Genomic DNA, 16,566 nt, shown 5'->3' with positions numbered 1-16,566 from the left:
TGTTTCCTAACCTTATACAGTTCGTATAATTGTATATAATTATCATTTAGGCTACATTCCTAGGAGTGAAATTGAAACTGATAGATATTTTGTGTTTACTACATATCGTCAGAGGAATCTCAATGGAAAGTTTATACCAGTTGACATTCTCACCAACCGAAAGCCTCAACACTGCTGGGCACTGTTGATGTATTTCAGTTTGATTAATCTGATGGCAGAAAAATGATGACTTGGTGGTGTTTTACTTGCATTTTGCATGTGGATTGGTCATTTGTAATTCTGTCTTGGCGAATTGCCTTTTTTTCTCAAGTACCGGGCTTGTCTTTTATTGATATGAAAAGCCCTTTGTATCATAATAATTTTTTTCCCTGGCTATCATATATTTTGTAAACAAATTTTCTAGTTTATCATCTCCCTTTTGACCTTGTTTATGTCAAGCATTACCACACACCAAAGCATGCCTTTGGTGCCATGCTTAGAGGGACCTTCCAATCTGAAGGTAATAAATCTAATTCAGCAGTTTAACGGAAAGAAAAAACATTTAAATTTTTAATCCATCTGAAATTTATTTTAGTTTAAGGAATGAGGTGGGGGGGTGGATCTTTTTTTATTATTAAGTTGCTAAATGGTTTAGCCATTTGTCCTATTAATATTCATTGACTTTTCCCTCAGTGATTTGAATTATATACTGAATCATAGAACATTCCCCTTTGTTCTGCTGATCTATTTCTGTGCCAATACCACCTGCTAGAACTTTTTTTTTAAAGATTTTATTTATTTATTTGACAGACAAAGATCACAAGTAGGCAGAGAGGCAGGCAGAGAGGGGGAGGGGGAAGCAGGCTCCCCGCTGAGCAGAGAGCCCCATGCAGGACTCGATCCCAGAACCCTGAGATCATGACCTGAGCTGAAGGCAGAGGCTCTAACCCCATGAGCCACCCAGGCGCCCCAACCTGCTAGAACTTTTAAATAGGGCTTTTTTCATACCAGATAAAAGTAAGTTACAACTCTTTCTGTAAATTCTCAGATAATTCTCAGCTTTTATTATATATTTATTCATGGATACGTCTTTATTGTACATAAACTAAAGAATTATTTGGTCAGTTTCTCCCCCTTCCAATCTTTACATTTTTTGAGGGGGAGGGAGATGTGTTAAATAGAGAATGCTCCCATCCCACAACATAGTATATATCTCCATTTAATTTTTGTATATCCCTCTCTAGAGTATTCTAGTTTTTTTTTTTTAAAGATTTTATTTATTTATTTGACAGAGAGAGATCACAAGCAGGCAGAGAGGCAGGCAGAGAGAGAGGAGGAAGCAGGCTCCCTGCTGAGCAGAAGGCCCGATGCGGGGCTCGAACCCAGGACCTGGGATCATGACCTGAGCCGAAGGCAGCGGCTTAACCCACTGAGCCACTCAGGCGCCCCGAGTATTCTAGTTTTTTAACTTGCAAGGTAGTCCATGCTTATTTTCGTGTATGTCTAGGTATTTTGTATTTTGTTATCCTGGACTCTTGTGTCATTACCTCAGCTCCTGCCCCTTTAAGTGCGTCCCACCCACTCTCACTGCTGGCATTAGTAGAGGTCTCTTGCCCTGGAAGTCTGTCCTTTTTCAGGAAAAGTCACATCAAGGTGGTTCCTCCAATATGATTACTTTCCCAGGTGACTGCTGGATTTGTGGAAACTCACAGATCCTTGCCATGCCAAACGGAGGACTGTCTGCTCTCACAGCTGACTCCAGCCACAGACCAGTTTTCTTCCTCATTTGACCCCGTGTCCTCCCATTAGTGAACGTGTAGCTCGCTCCCAGGGTGGTGTCCACTTTTCTGTCCTGCTGTCTGGCCTGACAGCCTCAGCTTCTTGACCCTTGAGTTTCTTATCCTTGGAATCAGTTACCAGGCCAGTGTGTCTTCCAAAGCTTTAGGGTACGCAAATCAGGTTCTCTGAATGTGGGGCTCCCTTGAACTTTCTCTTTTCAGGCTTTCCCCGAGGAAGGTCCCTTTCCCCCCTGCCACTATGGTGGGGGGATAGAAAATGCTCAGCACACCAGTGGCTTTCTCCAAAGAACTCCTTTATTTTGACCTTTTCCATTTAAATCACTTTATATCCTGGTTATTGGGCTAAGGGTCGCAAGACTGTGGAAAAATGGATATGGGAAAATTTTCGAATATGGAAGTACCTGCAACCTATTATTTTCAGGGTTTTGGAACTTTGGTCAAAACAAAAAGAACAGTTAGGAGTCAATGGCTATGAAAATATAGCTCACAGAAAAAGAAATGCAAATGGCCCTTAAATATTAAAAAAAAAAGATGCTCAACCTCACTTTTTAAAAGATTTTATTTATTTATTCAACAGAGAGAGAGAGATCATAAGTCGGGAGAGAGGCAGGCAGATAGAGAGGAGGACCAGGCTCCCCGCTAAGCAGAGAGCCTGATGCGGGGCTTGATCCCAGGACCCTGAGATCATGACCTGAGCCAAAGGCAGAGGTTTAACCCACTGAGCCACGCAGGCACCCCAGTTCAACCTCTCTTTTAAGAAAATTGCAAGTTAGCAAGATATCTTTTCTCACCTATCAATCTGAGGGAAATTCAAAATTTTAACAACACACTCTTTTGAGGCTGTGGGAAAGCAGGCACTCAAACACTGTTAGTGAGCGTACAGGTTGGTATGACCTCTGTGGAAAGGAGGAGAAACTGACAACACTTACATTGCCTTTGTCCAGGTGCCTTTGTCCCACAACCCCATCAGTCCCACTTCCTATGGGCTTACCTGCATACTTTCAGAATGACACAGGCACAGAGTTATTCACTATGACATCGTTTATCATTGCAAAAGCTGAGAAACAACCCCCATGTCTCTCAGGAGGAAACCAGTTAAATGAACTATGATACTTCCTCATAACACAGTGGAATACCATGCAGTCGTGAAAAAGGTATGAAGAAGAACACTGTGCACTGACATGGAGAGGTTTCTAAGATGTTTTGTGTATATGGTATCCTAGAAACACTGGAATAATAATGAATTAGTGTAAATGGTTACAAATAGGGCAACAGAGAATGGGGTGGGGTGGACAGGGCGAAGGGGAGTCTTTTGAGTGTTTATCTTCTCATTTTGTTTTGGTTTTAAAAATGTGAGTATATTACTACTCAACAACATAAAAATAAAGTTTCATAAGAAAAAGTATTCTTTTTCATTTCTAGTTACACATTTGTCAAATCAAACCTGACAAAGACAGGTTATGACTGTGGCTTCCTTCTCAACCTAATCCAAGACACTGCAGATTTGGGTAGGATTGGTTTAACTTCTTATTCCAAAATTGGTAGAGCATCTTGTGCTGTCTTTTACAATTTCTGAAAATTCTACGCGGGAGTAGAAGTGCCCATGTTACATCCCTGGGATCAAATCTAGCATCGAGTTTCTCTTTCTTCTGAACTGGGTCAATGGGTGGATGGTCTCACTCTCCTGTGTGGGGTCCCTGTTCCGCCCCCACTGACACACCTGTAGATCTTGGCTCCTTTCCATGGCTTCCACTCAGAGTCTCACTGAGGACTGCAGATGTTTAAAGATGTTTAGAGAGTGGGATCACTTTCCAGTTGGTGCCATAACCAACCACCAGGAAGCTGGTGGTTAACAACCACATACATTTATTAGTTTATAGTACCCCAAGTCTGTCGTGAGTCTCTCTGGGCTGGTAGCATATGGGCAGTACTGTGATGCTTCTTCAAGCTCTTGAAGAATATATTTCTTTGCCTTTTCCAGCTCCTAGAGGCTGCCCACATTCTGTAGCTGTGGGCTTTCCTTCATCTTCAAAGCCGACCGGGTGGCATCCTCACATCGCTCCCTGACTCTGACTGGCTGTGCACCCTGTCTTTCACTTGTAAGGATGCTTGTGATTAGCTTGGGCCTTCCTGGAAAATCCAGGATAATCTCCCTACCTCAAGTTTTGTAATCACATCTAGAATGTTTCCTTTGCTGTGGAAGAGAACATAGCTATAGCTTCTGGTGCATGGACATCTTTGGTGACCCTTATTCTGCCCACTACGGAGAGTATTATATTTTAGATATGCAAATTACAAATGGATTATTAGTTATCCTTGTTCAAGGTTCTCTTTCCTTCCCATCTTCGTTCTTTATCAGACTTCCTAAATTTCTGAAATACAGGACAATATAGCTATGTCCTTTTTTTTTTTTTTTTGCTAATCTATGCTGTAAGCATCCACCTTTACCCAAATAGTTTACCAAAGTTTTTTGTTGTTGTTGTTGCTGTTACCAAAGTATTATTTTATTTCCTTTTTAAGATTTATTTATTTATTTTAGAGACACCATGTCAGGGGAGGGGCAAAGGGGCAGGGAGAGAGCAAATCCTCAAGCAGACTCCCTGCTGAGCATGGAACCCAATGTGTAGCTCGATCTCACGACCCTGAGATCATGACTGGAGCCAAAATCAAGAGTTGGTCTTAACCGACCGAGCCATCCGAGTGCCTCACCAAGGTATTATTTTAAACAAAAATATTTTCCTCCATAATTCTGTTACCAGCCATTAACTTCAACTTTATGTATATCTGGCCTTCTGAAAATTTCACAAATCTTATTGAGTGTATTTTTCCTTGTTGCACAGTTGTGGTGGAGTGATTTTTCTTAAAAGTTTTTTGGGAATCTCTGGGCATGTGATTTTGGGGGACAACCAGAAACTAGAACATGAACTATCTGTAAGAGAAGTATAGTAAACACTCCATATGCTTGTAGCCATGTATTAGTCTTCTATTTGCTAGGCAACAAATGACCACAAATGTAGGGGCTTCAAACAGTCCACATTTATCCTGCCACACTTTCTATGGGTCAGGATCCAGGTATAGTCTAGTTGGATTCTCTGCTCAGGGTACGACAAGTCTGCAGTCAAGGTGCATTTTCATCTGGAGGTTCGACTGAGGAAAATTTCTCTTCCATGCTTGTTTAGATGGTTGGCAGTGTTCATTTCCTTGTGGTTGTATGGTAGAGTGTCCCAACATTTTGCTGGCTCATGGCTGGTGGCTCAGGTCCTAGATGCCACCTACAGTTCCTACTGCCGTCGTCTGCCTCGTGGGCTTCCTGAACACAACTGCCTGATCCTCCAAGCCAGCAAGGACAACCCAGGACGGCTGGAAGGACAGAGTCCCTCTTTGAAAGGGTTTTCATCTAAGTCGGGCCCACCCAGGACAATCTCTCTCCCTTTTAACTATCTAAAAATCAACTAGTTGGGAAACTTAATTACATCTGCAAAATCCTTTCATCTTCGCTCTAGTATGTCGTTTAGAAGGAAGTCCCATCAGGAGGATGAGGCCGGGAGGGGAAGGAGGGTGGGCGTGCGGGTGGGGTTGGGGGAGGGGAAGGTTATATAGGCTGTGGACACTAGGGGGCAGGGATTGCGGGCCATCTTAGAATTCCGCCTACCACAAGTTGCTAAAGAAAAAAAAAAAAACTCAATTGTGAACTTTAAACTTCACCACAGTATTTACTGGGTCCTTCTGATGGGGCTATTTTGTCTTTATAACAAAACCCTAGGGTGGGACTCCTGGATGGCTCAGTCGCTCAAGCTGCTGCCTTCGGCTCAGGTCATGATCCCAGGGTCCTAGGGTGGAGTCCCTCAGCAGGAAGTCTGTTTCTCTCCCTGCCTCTGCCTGCCACTCTGCCTGCTTGTGCTCTCTCTCTCTCTCTCTCTCTCTGAGAAATAAATAAATAAATAAAATCTTTAAAAAAAAGAAAAGAAAAACGCGGGTAAAATTTTGTTCTCTCTAGGGAGAGGTGCCAGGGCCACTGGGAGTAAAAATGACCAACAACCCAGAGATTTTAGAAAGGCAGCTGGGTCTGTAAGCCTGCTTTCTCATTTTTTTTTTTTTTTAATTTTCAGCATAACAGTATTCCTTGTTTTTGTACCACACCCAGTGCTCCATGCAATCCGTGCCCTCTCTAATACCCACCACCTAGTTCCCCCAGCCTCCCCCCTCTCCCCGCCACCGCTTCAAACCCCTGCTTTCTCATTTTTGACTGAATGACATTCACTTGAGTGAGGCACTGAGCTTTGGGGGAGGGAAAAGGTACCATTTCCCTGGATGCATAGGCCTGTGTCCTATATCCTAGCCTTTGGGTTAGCAGGATTCGAGGTTTGTGAACTTAGCCTGAAAATGTCTATCTCTGCCGAGCTTGAGAGAGGTAGTGTGTGGCCCTGGATTAGCTCTCTCCTATAGTCCCTGGAGGTGGCCATCCTGAGACTTGGTGGGCTGGACAGGGTAAGGCAACATTGACCAGACTCAGGGCTTCCAGAGGGTGGAGAGAGCTCCCTGGATCAGAGCTGGAGAGCACAAAGGTCATCCCCAGCCCCCAGGACCCTCCCTGGCCAAGGACTTGGTAGTAGGTGCATATAGCTGAGGGGAAAGCAGTCACAACTCTCGGCCACCAGCTGTGACTTACAGTGAAGAGTGGACCCAAGAATTTAAAAGAGGCCTGAGTTCCAAGAGCTAAGGGAACTTGGCATTTTGCGGGGGGTGATTGCTGTGGCTTGGGGTCTCACAGAGATGAGCACCAGGTGAATCCAGGGCCCTGGTGGTTTGAGGGGCTCTGCTGTGCTGGTGATGGTCAGGGACATGGGGAGGATCTCCAACATACTGTCTTCTAGTTAAGAAAGGGCAATGCCTGGACGCCTGGGTGGCTCAGTTGGCTAAGCAGCTGCCTTTGGCTCAGGTCATGATCCCAGCATCCTGGGATCGAGTCCCACATCGGGCTCCTTGCTCATCAGGGAGCCTGATTCTCCCTCTGCCTCTGCCTTCCATTCTGTCTGCCTGTGCTTGCTCTCTCTCCCTCTCTCTCTCTGACAAATAAATAAATAAAATCTTTAAAAATAAATAATTAAAAAAAGAAAGGGCAATGCCCAAGACAGGGGCATTGTTATCACAGAGCCTTGGAAGGGGCAGTGGCTGGGCAGTGCAAGTCCTGAGTTGAACAAGGAAGGCTATGTCCCAGTCCTGGGCCAGAGATTGTAACTGTCCACAGTGTGCATAGGAGATGGCACACGGGGCTGTCAGGCTCCAAGAATCCAGCCTGTCTCCAGCTTGCGGCCAAGAGTGCAAAGCAGCTGAGTCTGACTTGGCCGCCTGTGATCTGCGTTCACCAACATTCTTATTGGACTTCTCCTGGAAAATGAATGCCTAGCCATCTGGTCTGACTCTAAGTCTGAGTTTGGTGCATCTGAAACAATTTGCTGGATTAAATGGGGACTGAAGGAACTCCACAAAGGCAAAAGGACCAGCCCCCAGGCTGATCTCACAAGACTACCTCTCCATCTCCAGCTGTAACACACCTCTGGTGTCAGTAGCTTTCCTCTCTTTCCCCTCATTTCTGCAGCCCTGTCTCTGGCTTCCTCTCCCTTTACCTGCAGGCTGCTGCTGCTGACCCCTGCAGGCCTCATGGAGAGGCCACTCGGGTGGGGCTGGAGTTAGGTGCAGAGCTGGAACCCATAGTGGAGAGACAGCTGGGAGAGCAGGTGAGCCTCAGTGATCAGACAGATCAGACAGCCTGATCAGACAGATCAGGACTTATAACTGAAATCAAAGGAAGTGACCCATTTCTGGAGGGAAACAGGCAGTCTGCCTTCCTGGAAGGATGCACGAAACCGAATAGCCTTGTGGAGTCGACGGACAGCTTTGGGGGGGTGGCCTGGAGTGTGGTCTGTATTGATCGTACTGCACACTTAGCTTTCTAAGGTTGACCGGACAGCTCACCGTCCTCGACCTCTGCCTGCAGGTGGGTTGCCACCTGGCCCCTCATTCCCCGGTTTCCCAAGAACACAGGATTCATAGAACCTCTCAGCTGCCACTGCAAGTTAGCCTGCATTTTAGGAAACTGACAAAGTTTCCAAATGGGCTTTTCTTGCTGTAGGACTTCTGCTTTGCATAATTGTGTGCTTGTCAACCACCATGCTGCCTGCTGATAAACCAGAAGTAAAAGAGGGTGTTTGAACTGAGCAACAGGAAAAAGAACTTATTTTGAGCAGATACTTTCTGAGTGAAATGAAAGCCCGACACCCAAATCTGAAGCGGAGAGTGACCAGCTATACTCACATGCACGCGTTTCAACAGGGAGCCTCCAAAACTCTCTGAGCTCGGGGAATTCCCATCTAATCCCGAGGAGGCTTCTTGGGAATGCCACTCGGAGGGTGGTGATAGGTCATTAGAGTTGTTTACATCTATTTTTGTAGGGTTTAGAGTGAATGCTTATAGCGAAAGGAAACTTTTTTTTTTTTAAACCATAACACAAAGGGATGAGGTTTGATGCACAGTGAAAGAAACCATAGCTTAAGTTAGTCTGTCTTACTATATTTTTGGAAATGCTCCAAATAGGCCACATACTCTAAGACTCTAAGTGTATAGATGATGATGATGATGATGACTCCCAGGAATAAACTTACTGAATCACCACAGGTTTTTGTTTGTTTGTTTGTTTGGTCGCTTGATTTTTAACTGCTGATTTTCCGAATGTCATTGTCCGATTGGTTTGGAGTGTTCTGGGCACACCCGTGAGCCCACCTTTACAGCCTGTGAGACATTCGGAGCTGTGCATTATTGGCAGTCCTCTGTGCTGAGTATAAAGCTTGGGGAGCCATTTCAAATTACTGGTGAAGGATGGATTATTAGGGAAGGGTGGGAATAAATGTCTAATCATTTGGGCAAAACTTGTTTGCAATAAGCATGGTTAATAAAAGAGTGAAGAGGCCTACTATGTGAAAGTCTTATGCATCAATAAGAAAAACTGTAAGCTCTTCCCGCAAGGGGAAAAATGATCAGACAGTGCCCAACAAGTCTGCCGATGTTTTTCTCTGAAAGTCATACCTGTATTTTAGTTTTTCCTGCACTACCAAAAATGGAGCAACCCATGAAGAACCTGAGAACGTTGGAGTTGGGAGCTGGGTGACCATCAGACAGCTGAACAGTGTTTTCCCTATCTAAAGGTGAGGTGTGATTGTCATCCTGGCTCACACAGTGTGTGTCTTCAACCTCTCTATTCCCAGATATTATTATTATTATTTTGCCTACCACTAGTCTTCCCTAATTGATGGCTTTCAATTGATCATATCTCTCTGAGTCCTATTTCTTCAACCCAAAGGAGGGCTTAATGTGTGTCCCCCATATGGAGTGTGCCTGGGAAGCTTCCCCTTAGAGTTTCAAAGGAATGAGACTGGAAGTGTAAAATTCAGTCCCATCTGTTGTTAATTTATCATTCATTCTCAGCAAATTGGATGTTAGCCCAACTGAAACAAACTGATTTTTTTTCCCCCTTTCATTTTGACCCTGAATTTCCCCTGTGATTGAGAGATCAATCCAACCTTCATTTCACAACACCCAGCGGATATCTGACTGAGTGCCACCCGGGATGGAGTTCCTACACTACACAGTGGGTCAGAGTGACAAGCAGAATGATGGGGAGCAAAGCAGGAGGCCAGCAAGTCCATTACTTGGGTGGATTTGGGGCTGGACCTTGGAGGATTGGGAGGGTTTCGTCAGGCAGAGAAGACCAGGGGGGAAAATTCCAGTAACGGGGGCAGGGGTATAAGAATGTGAACAGAGTCATGAAATTTCAGTAAGAGAGATGTTAAAGATCACAAAGGAGGAACTAGAGAGGAAAGTCCAATGTAAGGGAGACATTATGAAAGAAAACATGGAGGACGTAATGGAGCACTGGACTGGCTGGTATTGGAGGGTGCAAGGAGGTGGGTAGAGGAAGGGGAAGATTTGCTTATTAAGCCTTTCAAAATAACATTTAGAAAGAAGAAAGCATCAGCTAGACAAATTGTGACTTTCATGTGACTTTTCCCCAAAAGCAAACCAGATGTTTATGGTTTTCCCCAAAACAAATCAGATTAGTCACTTGTGGTGCAATTAGTGTTTAAAAGAGTCTTTAGAATTTCCCTTTGGGAGTTGCCTTCAGAATGTGTTAATGACCTATCGCAGAGCATCAACTAGTTTTGCTACCTTATAATTTTCTCCGTCCCTGTGTGCCTCCATATAGGATGAAAACGTCCTATATGCATATAAGATAGAGATCATTAAAACTTAACCAGGTGCGCATTCCTTTTATAAATTGGAGAATGTGGCAAATGGCTTTTACCTATTTCCAAAAATCAGATACAGTCTAAAAAGGATTTTACTTGTGCATTCAGAATACCAAAAACAACGTACTGTGGGCTCTGATGGCAAGCCCCGAAGAGAGACTCCAACAGTATTTTGAGCAACCATGCACTGGAGTCAGTGTTGGCCTCCGCACTGTAAGCGCAGGGACCGTGTTGTATGATTATATATATTCTGTGGAATTTTTGTCACCGTGAATAGACAAGTCGTTGTGTGACAGTTTATGGTTCACAGTGACCTACAGTGCAGTCAGTCATAATCAGAACTCTCTTGCTAAATCACCCGTGAAGACCGACAAAACTGGGGAAGGAAGGGGATTTCCTAGCAGCATCAAAGACACAGACTGACAACCTCATGGCGGAATCAGCTCCTTGCACCCTCTGGCTTTGTTTCACAAACACAGAGCCGTTGTGCAAAGGGAAGAGAGCCCTTCCCATGAATTGAACCAGGAAATAGGCAGCCATGCATGCTTCTCTATATACTGATTCCACTGTGGAGGGCAGGCAGAACTGCCCCCTCCTCGACCACATCCCTGGGCAGTATTCTAGATTTAGAAAGAACATAAAGCTTAGAAAGAGCTGAGCAGTACGCTAGGAAGGAATCGGCTACAAGGACGCAGGTGTGATTCCTCAGTAAACTGCCCAAGGTGGTACATGTATGTGTGTGTGTGTGTGTGTATGTTGCATGTGAACATATATATATGGGGGGGTGTGTATGTATGGTGTGTTGCATGTGTGCATATGTTGGGGGGATGTGTGTGTGAAGGGCACTGGAAGAATCCTGGTAGGAGTGATGGTAGGAACTGCCGCTGGTCATACTTCCTCCCTTTTTCTTCAGAGGTCAGTAGAGTCAGGAGAAAAAATTATATCAGCTCTAGAAACTATATTTTTTGCTGTTTGTCTTTTTTCTTTGTTCATTGTGTTTCTTAAATTCCACTTATGAGTGAAATCTTGTGGTATTTGTCTTTTTCTGACTTATTTTGCTTAGCAGAATACCCTATAGCTCCAGCCATGTCATTGCAAATGGCAAGAGTTCATTCCTTTTTTAGGGTTGAGTAATATTCCATGTAGAAATATCCTACATCTTCTTTATCCATTCATCTATGGGTAAACACTCGGGCTACTTCCATATCTTGACTGTTGTAAATAATATCACTATAAACATGGGGTTATATGTATCTTTTCGAATTATTATTTTTGTTTTATTTCTTTTGATGAACCTACTTTTTTTTTTTTTAACTTGGAAGGAGGGATGATTTATTCTTAATTGCCCAACTCTTTTTGTTAGAGTAGCAGCAGATTGCCTGTCATCTGTACTACACATATTTTCCCACATTATTCCTTTGTCTTTCAGCTTTATTTATAAGCTTTTGTTTGTTTGGCTATTGGAAAGTTCTCGTTGTTCACAGTCGAGGTTATCAATCTTTTGTGATTGCCGGTTTTCATGATGTGCTCAGAAAGACCTTCCACCCAAGATTATAGAAGTACTTATAGAGTCTTAAAAAAAAAAAAAAAAAAAGAAGTACTTGTAGAGTCTTTCTTCTAGGTCTTACATAATTTTAGTTTTTACTTTAAAATATTTGTTGTATTTGGAATTTACTCTGAGTAATGAGTGAAATAAGAGCCTACATTTTATTTAAAATATTTCTCACCAAACCTGTGTTTATCTCTCCTGCTACTCATTGCAGTGATAATAGCACAATTATTTATGTGTTTATCTTTTCCCAATCACAGATTTGAAATATCACCTTTTTACTCTGCAGTTGGGACACTTTTTAAAATGCTCCCTCCCACAAATATAATGTTGGGATTTTGACCAGAAATAAAATGATTTCCTGGATTATTTTGAAAGAATTTATGTTCTTACAACCATACTGAAGATTTAATTCATAGCATATACCTTTTCACTTAGTTACCTATTATTTTATATTTCTTGGGAACTTTCTGCTTTTTCATATAATTCAAATTTATTTGTGTGATTTCATGTTTTTGTATTTTTACAAATGGATTGATTTGGGGTTATATTTTAATGCACTGTGAAAGTTGTGATTTTTGAATGTTAATATATCATGAGAACTTTTTGGACTTTTCAATAATTATCTGCTGAATCTTAGACTTTGTATTATCTGTAAATAATGATAATTTGTCTTCTTTATTCCAATATTTAAACCTCTTATTTTGTTCACTTGTCTAATTGGAGTATCTATCACATAAGAACAATGTCGTAGACATTATCACCAAGGATGATATTGGCTTTTGGTTTAAGATATGTCTTGAGAGTGCCTGGTTGGCTCAGTTGGTTGAGCAACTGCCTTCGGCTCAGGTCATAATCCTGGAGTCCCAGGGTTGAGTCCTGCATCAGGGTTCCTACTCAGTAGGGGGTCTGCTTCTCCCTCTGACCTTCCCCTTCTCATGCTTGCTCTCTCTCATTCTCTCTCTCAAATAAATAAATAAATAAAATCTTAAAAAAATATATGCCTTAATAGGCATGCCTGGGTAGGTCAGTCGGTTAAGCGTCTCCCTTCAGCTCGGGTCATGATTTCAGGATCCTTGGATCGAGCCCCATATTGGGCTCCCTGCTTAGCAGAGAGTCTGCTTCTCCCTCTGCCTGCCTCTCCCTCTACTTGTGCTCTATCTGGCAAATAAATAAATAAATAAATAAAGTCTTAAAAAAAGAGAGAGAGAGAGGTGCCTGGGTGGCTCAGTCCTTTAAGCTGCTGCCTGCCTTTGGCTCAGGTCATGACTGCAGGGTCCTGGGATCAAGCCCCACATCAGGCTGCCTGCTCAACGGAGAGCCTGCTTCTCCCTCTCCCTCTGCCTGCTGCTCTGCCTACTTGTACTCTCTATCTCTGTGTCAAAAAAAAAAAAAAAAAAAAGATATGCCTTGCTATTAAGGAAGTCTTTCACTGAATCCCATTTCACAAAGAGCATTTATCAGGAGTGGACACTAAATGTTAAGAATTGTTGATATCTACCATAGGATCATATGCTTTCCCCCTCTTTGGTCAATATTAACTTAGATTTCCTAATATTTAGCTACCTTTGCATGATTGGAATACACACTCATAGTCATGGTGTATTGCTGTTTAAATCTATTCCTAGATTCTATTTGTTAATACTTTATTTAGAACCTTTATTTTTTTTTAATTTTTTAAAGATTTATTTATCCATTTGAGAGACAGAATGAGAGAGTACGAGCAGATGGGGCAGAGGGAGAGGGAGAGAGAATCCGAAGCAGACGGCACTGAGCATGGAGCCCCCATGCTGGACCCGATCCTACAACCCCAAGATCACAACCTGAGCCGAAACCAAGAGTTGGATGCTTAATCAATGGTGTCACCCAGGCGCCCCTAGAACCTTTTAAAAATCAATTTTGATATCTCTAGTTTTGTCTTGTGAAGTATATTGGTATTTGTTCATTGGCAGGAATTCCTTCTTTCTTTAACCTAGAACATTTTAAGTAACCTAGGAATCTCTTTCCATCTAGTTTTCCAATTATGTCAGACTGGATTATTCCATTTTCTCTGTGATTGTGAAGTAGCCTTTGCCCCTAGACATTGCCCCAGTGTGAAAGGAAACCATGAAGAAACAGTGTGCTTGGCCACACAGTCCCTCTTGCAACACCACATATCTTAGCAATCATTGGTGGACCAATGGGCTCTATGGGGGAGTGTTTCTTATTCTTCCAGAAGCTTGTCCATGCCTCCAGAACTCATACTGGTGGGAACCTTTGGAATTTCCTTCACTTGAGACCTGCAACACTGCATTGAGTCATGAGCTGAGACTGGTGTTGGGTCATGGGATTCTCAATTTGTTCCACATGGAACCTATCTGACTGTATTCTTCAGAGGGAGCTGATATGATGATGGGAGATGGTTATGTTTCCAAGGGACTCTAGAAAATTTAAAAATAAACCAATAGCTTGTACTCTGTTTATTTAGTGTATTTTTAGTTTTTCGCTGGAGAGAGGGCACGAGGGTAGCTAAGAGACAGGAGAGCTACTTCAAAAGGAGAGTGGTCCCAGCTGAGGGACCAGAATCAAGAATTAAGATTCAGAATAGTGCATCTCTAAGTGATACCATGTGTCCTTTATTCAGGCCAGAACATTTCAGCTATTTCTGTATGATCTTTGCATATCAGAAAATGACAGGGACACTTCTAAATCTCTTAGTTTATAAACATAATATGACTAGAGGAATGATGGTAATCATTTGAATGCTTACCCTATGCTGGGCAGGGAGCTAAGCCCTTTGTAAACAAATTATGTTGTAGGTGTCTGTCTTCATCATCATCAACATCATCCCTATTTTAAAGATGACAAAACTGAGATTTAGACTGGTTAAATCATTATCCAGGGTCACCTAAGTACCTAGCAGAGCTGGGATTCCAACCAAGGGCCTTGTACTCTCAATCTTGAGCTAAGAAATTATTTTAAATACAAAGTTCTGTAAGTGAGGACATTTGTCTCATCTGAGAGGAGTTTCTGTATGATAAACTCCACTTCCTGGTTCCTAGCTAAGGGATCACAAAAAGACGACCCCTAGGAATAAAAATCAAACACTGGCAAATACTTCTTTTCGCTTCTGAAATGTCAAGGTGACACCCTAGTGTTCTCTTTTCCAAATGTGAATACTATTCATTTTGTTTCCCAGTAAATATCTTTTTAGTTTTGCAAACTTCGACCTTAGGGTGGGTGTGAGTATGTGTTTGTTTTAGGTGCTCATATGTCAAAACAGTTTGTAGTACAGTTAATTTTTAAATTCCTCTTGGCCGTTGGTTTAAACAGCATTCCAGCCACGGGAGAGTAGACAAAGAAATGAGGTCACCTCCTAGGAAACTCCTAAATGAACAACTTTTTTCTTGCTCTTAGTAATTAAATTCTCACATTCAACTTCATCTCAGGAGTAGCTTCTCTTTCATTTCCTGTCATATTTTAACCTATTTTTCCCCGCTGCACAGTGGCCAAAACACTCCATATGCAAACACTCTGTGCCTTTCTGAGTCTTGCTTATGTTAGAAATACTCTGGTAAGCACCTCAATTCAAGGTACCCCTAGCATTCTCCTTGAAGGACATCCCAAATGAAGCGGGGTGCAGAGTATATGTCCTGTCACATGAAGGGGTGTTGGTTGCCTGTCTCTAATATTTTTTCACTCTGGACCTTGCCAAGGCTCACACGTATAGTTTCAGAAAACAGCATTGCATTGTTGGCTGATTTAGAAGCTCCAGGTCTGTGGCTGATAATCTTTTTTTTTTCTTTTAACATCTTAATTTAATTTTATTTTTTTCATGTTCCAAGATTCATTGTTTATGCACCACACCCAGTGCTCCATCTAATACATGACCTCCTGAATACCCATCACCAGGCTCACCCATTTTCCCCACTCCCCCATAACCCTCAGTTTTTTCTCAGTATCCACAGTCTCTCATCTTTCGTCTCCCCTCCAATTTCCCCCAACTCACTTTTCCTCTCCTCCTCCTAATGTCCTCCGTGTTATTCCCTATGATCCACAAGTAAGTGAAACCATATGATAATCAACTCTCTCTGCTTGACTTATTTCACTCAGCATAATCTCCTCCAGTCCCGTCCATGTTGCTACAAAAGTCGGGTATTCATCCTTTCTGAGGCCAAGTAACATTCCATTGTATATATGGACCACATCTTCTTTACTCATTCATCTGTTGAAGGGCATCTTGGCTCTTTCCACACAGTCTTTGCTATACCCTGAAATCAGCTGAGAAGCTTTAAAAAATACTCATGCTTAGGGGCACCTGGATGGCTCAGTCGGTGAAGCACCTGCCTTTGGCTCAGGTCATGACCCCAGAGTCCTGGGATCGAGTCCCACATCAGGCTCACTGCTCAGCAGGGAGTCTGCTTCTCCCTCTCCCTCTGCCTGCCACTCACTTTTGTGCTTTGTTCTCTTGCGTGTTCTCTCTCTCAGATAAATAAATAAAAATCTTTAAAATAAAATACTCATGCTCAGGTCTCACATGACTGATTTAATTAGCCTAGAGTACCACCTGGGCATTACCCTTTTTTAAAAAAAATATTTTATTTATTTATTTGACAGACAGAGATCACAAGTAGGTGGAGAGGTAGGCAGAGAGAGAGGAGGAAGCAGGCTCCCCGCTGAGCAGAGAACCCGATGCGGGGCTCGATCCAGGACCCCGGGATCATGACCTGAGCCAAAGGCAGAGGCTTTAACCCACTGAGCCACCCAGGCACCCCATTACCCTTTTTTTTTTTAAGCTCCTCTGCGAACTCTACTGCACATGCCCCCCCAGGGCAGGAGCGCAGAGTTGGCTGGTTTCTTGTTTGGAGCAGAAGAAAAGGGAACTGGCAAATACTAGGTAAAACCATTGCTGCTATCTTAGTTATCAGGAAACAGAGTCGCTGTGATGCCTCAGAGT

Source organism: Lutra lutra, chromosome 13 (genome assembly GCF_902655055.1).
Source record: "Lutra lutra chromosome 13, mLutLut1.2, whole genome shotgun sequence".
Classification (NCBI taxonomy): domain Eukaryota; kingdom Metazoa; phylum Chordata; class Mammalia; order Carnivora; family Mustelidae; genus Lutra; species Lutra lutra.
This window is presented reverse-complemented; position numbering follows the sequence as displayed.